We start from the raw sequence: 4,859 nt of genomic DNA on the forward strand, positions 1-4,859 counted from the left end.
TTTATTATCAAACTAATATCAAGTCAAATTTTAAAGCATCAATTAAATAGTTTAATATAGTAACTTATAGTAACTTGCTTATTAAAATGTATAATGACACAAATAAACAAGACGTTTAATATTACCATGAATAAATTGGAAATGGTTAATAAAATAAAACTTTACATACTCATACATCACATCACCCTAGTAACAAATCTAATTATGCAAACATAAAAAGGGTTATACTTAAAAAAAATGGAAGTGTTTGTGTAACAAACCCATATAATATTTTCACACGAACTTTTTATCTTTAATATCACCCTCTTTTCTACATTTAAACATGTAACAGAATTCTTCATCCTTTTCTAATGCAAAATGAATAAGATTTATAAAATTTATAAAATTTAAAACATTGGTAAAATTATGGGTCCGTACTTGGTTCTATGGTGTAGTGGTTAGCACTCTGGACTTTGAATCCAGCGACCTGGGTTCGACTCCCGGTAGGACCTAATATTTTAAATATTCAGGTAATTTTTGTCTATATGTATATGTAACCATACACCCATTTCAATAAAACAAACACTATAACAAAAGGACTCAGCTGATGTTCATTACCGTTAACTTAGTCTGCTTTCGTTAGTGGATTCAACTCAATTTCAATTAAGTCAACTTGAATCCATTTAGATAAACTTCAAATAATATAGATTTAGATTATTACAAATTGGATTTTGACAATTTAGATTTTCTTGACACCTTTACAAACTATAATAAAGATTTGCATTAGAAGTTAATTAGTCAAATTATGTAGTTATCTTTTGTTGTAGTGGGAAAGTAAAGAGTTGAGAGATTCTCTAACTCCCTTATCCATTTTACTACAAACATATTGGTTGGTGTGATCCTTTAGTAAAGTAATTGTTTGTATTTTGAGACGTCTTTCAAATAAGGATGGTAATATGGAGGTCAGGTTGGCCTCCACTATATTAAAAATGTAGGCTCAAAAGTCTGGTCCGTCCCTCATAGGCCCGTAGGTTATCTAGACGGCCCATTTTTTTTTTTAAAATTATTGGAAAATTTTAACAAGTTCACAAAAGTAAACAAAAACTTTGGGAAGTTGAATGATAAATAAATAATTCAACATTTTCATTATATCCATATTTGTACTTTGACATGCAAGATGAATTTTTTAAATTTTAGCACATTCAGAAATACATAACATTTGTTTTTTCCACTCATACAAAAATTTGAAACATTTATGTAGAAGTTTAGAAGGAAAGTAACCAACACACACAAGTGCAAGTTTTTTTCTTTTGCCGGTTGCGGGCTAGCGTGCCTCACTCCGCCCTTAGCCCGCATGGGGCAAGTTATGTGGGTCGAACTTTTACAAGTCAGTAAACTCAATATCTCAACTTATCCCGTGTTTTTTCGGTTGACCTACTGGTCGGTCCCTCGGAACAAGCCCACATTGAGACTCCTACTTTCAAAGAGTTTATAGTTTTTGATCCAAATACCTTTTAGGTGAGAAGTTCTTCAATTATAATTTAAAGTCATATTGAAGTTACATTGGATAGTTACTTTCTAAATCAGGTTTACAATAAAAAAATTTCGTAAACATCACTTAAAGAAAAATAATAAACCAACAACTAAGAAAATTAATAGAACATAACAATAAATCTTACCTTACAAAACCTCGCACGGAAAAAAAAAATAATGATAAACAAAAATTTCTCAACAAAACAAACTTAATGATAAAAAAATAACCAAAGTTACATACATATCAACCATCTAACGATTTTTTTATTAAATAAAAGGTTAAATTATACTTTTAGTCCCCATTTTCGTAGCAAAATTTGAATTTGGTCCCTCAATTATTTTTTATCTCAATCTGGTCCCTATTTTGTGAAATTTGACCCAATCAAGTCCTTTCCGTTAGGGGTGAAGTAACGGTGTTAAATGTGGGGTGCCACGTGTCAGCTTCTGGATTTTTTGAATTTTTTTATTTTTTGAATTTTTTACTTTTTTATTTTTTTTGATTTTTTATTAATTTTTTAAAAAAAAATTTAAAAATTAAAATTTTGCCACGTGTCAAGTGGACATAGTGCCACGTGGCAGTGACAGTGCCACGTGTCACTATTTGGAAGTTGTCATTTTCTCATTCTCAATTTGGTCCCTCTATTTTATTTTTTGTCTCAATTTAGTCCCAATTTTTGTAAAAATTATGCAATTTCGCCCCCCTCCAAATTGAAACCAAATTTAATTTCTATATAAATAGGCACAAATATTTCTATCAAAATTGATATTTTAAGTAAATATTTTTAACAAGATTAAGTTTATTTTAATTTATATTTTACGTTAAACTTTATTTAAAATTGTTTTAAAGTTGTTAATAGAAAATAATGTTAATAAAAAATTCATAAATTATATTGATATTTTATTACATTGTACTTTAATATTGTTTTTTATTTGAATTTATATTTTAAATAATTGCATATTTTTAAAATGTGTAAAATTCAATAATTTCTATACAAATATTTTAGTTAGTATAAAAATAACAATTATATAATTTAAGAAAAATTAACTAGTTTATGTAACAATAAAAAACAAATAAATTTAAAATTTGAAAACAATTTTAAGTAAAATTTAATGTGAAAAAATTTAAAGAAACTTGGTTTTATTGAAAATATATAATAAAAATATCAATTTGAATAAAAAAATCATTTAATAAAAATATTTGTATAACATTTTATAATTTTTGTTTCAATTTGGAGGGGGACGAAATTGCATAATTTTTATAAAAATTGGGACTAAATTGAGACAAAAAATAAAATAGAGGGACCAAATTGAGAATGAGAAAATGACATCTCACAAATAGTGACATGTAGCACTGTCACTGCCACGTGGCACAATGTCAGCTTGACACGTGGCAAAATTTTAATTTTAAAAAAAATTCAAAAAAATTCAAAAAAATTCAAAAAATTCAGAAGCTGACACGTGGCACCCCATTTAACACCGTTACTCCACCATTAACGGAAAGGACTTGATTGGGTCAAATTTCCCAAAATAAGGACCAGATTGAGATAAAAATTAATTGAGGGACCAAATTCAAATTTTGCTACGAAAATGGGGACTAAAAATATAATTTAATCTAAATAAAACATATAAACAAAAGAACTATGCGAGTTGTAAAATGGGACTATCTTTGGAGATATCTTTAAAAATAAAAACAAATAAACATAAACCAACACAGAAATCTTACCTGATCAAAGTTAAAGAAATTAGTAACCTAGAAGAACAACAAATTTATGCTATTTAGAGTTTTAGACGGCCAAAGAAAGAGATTACTTCTTTTGAGGGATATTTTTTTCCATCTAGTACGATTTCCATGAAAAATTACAGGCATAGCACATTGTATACAAAATTTACATAGATAACACGGTTTTGGATTCATGTTGGAAATTCAGTCCCAGGGACCGAATTATGTGCAGTATTTTTTTTCTTCTAAAAAATGGTTAAAAAAGATGTTAATTTTTTTTAAGAAAATAGATTTAGTATCATGTATTAAGTTATTTTAGGTGTTATTTCAAAAAAATATAAAAGTAAATCTTTTTTTTTAACGTCAATTTGGCATTCAACAAAAAAAAATGTGATTTACCTTTTGAAATTGTGTAATTGACATTCCAAAAAAAAAAAATTAAATTAAATTTTTTTATTTTTTCAAATAACACCTAAAATAACTTAATACACAATACTAAATTTATTTTTTAAATTTTTTCTTAACTCAACAAATTCAAAGGAAAAGATTTACTTTTATACTTTTTCAAATAACATCTAAAATAACTTAATACATAATACTAAATCTTTTTTTTTTTAAATTAACATTTTTTCCGACCATTTTTTAAAAAATGAAAAAAAAACTTAATATAGAATTCGGTTCCTAAAAATCGAATTCAGACTGGAAAATAAAAAAAATAGCCACTACTGCACAGAATTCGAGTCTTGGGGATCGAATTCCCAGCATGAATCCAAAATTTAATTTTGTGTAGAGTGTACAATGCCTGTAATTTTTCACGAAAACCATGCTAGATGGAAAAAAATTCTGAGGTTTGACATACAATTGTTGAAGATAATTTACAAAATACTTTTCTGCAAATAAAAGACATTTGAAAGCAAAGTTCAATCACAGTGAGAAGGGAAAAAAGCAAAATGACATTTAACCCAAAGAACAACCGAACATTCATAAAAGAAAACAATGGACAAAAGTATAAAATCATAATCATAAATAACGGAGATGGAAAAGAAGTTTAGAAAATAAATGATTTTATAGATAAACCTTTAAAAGGGACACATCATATAGAGGTATTTACATAAAATCAATAGTAGTTTGTTATCATATATTTTAGATGAATTCTGGTTGGGGTATTTGGGTAAAATCAATGCTAGTATATTTTAGATGAAATATTATGCTCACCCAACTAATTTTCGGTGTCAAATAGCACTCTCACATTGTCATTATGGCGCCAGATTTTTAATATCTAATTCGGGAACAAATGTATAATTGTATCTCTATCAGCTCATTTCTCTTCATGGATGGAGGGCAAGAAACCGAATCTTCCCTCCTTTCCTTAGCTCCAAATCACCTCACTTCAAACACCCTAATTATATGCGCCTCTCTTTCTTTACAAGGAGTACATCAATAGAAGCAAACATACTGTATGGGAATTTGGGAACCCAATCGCATCAAAGACCTAAAAAAATGGTAATCTCATTTGCTCCATCACATACTAATACTTTTTGATCCAGGTAATTTAGTCCACAAAAATGTCAACAAGGCCTAATTAGACTTAGTAGAATGTATATGTATACATATTGAAGTTACCAAG

General features: G+C 27.6%; 1 non-coding gene across 1 annotated transcript; it reads left to right on the forward strand.

The window, feature by feature from the left end:
- The first annotated feature begins 419 nt into the window (after window positions 1-419).
- TRNAQ-UUG (transfer RNA glutamine (anticodon UUG)) lies at window positions 420-491 on the forward strand. Its single transcript has one exon. It is a non-coding gene; the product is annotated as a tRNA-Gln (tRNA).
- Window positions 492-4,859: the final 4,368 nt, after the last annotated feature.

This window comes from Vigna unguiculata, chromosome 10 (assembly GCF_037176805.1).
Source record: "Vigna unguiculata cultivar grain cowpea cultivar isolate G323 ecotype 2 chromosome 10, ASM3717680v1, whole genome shotgun sequence".
Lineage (NCBI taxonomy): Eukaryota > Viridiplantae > Streptophyta > Magnoliopsida > Fabales > Fabaceae > Vigna > Vigna unguiculata.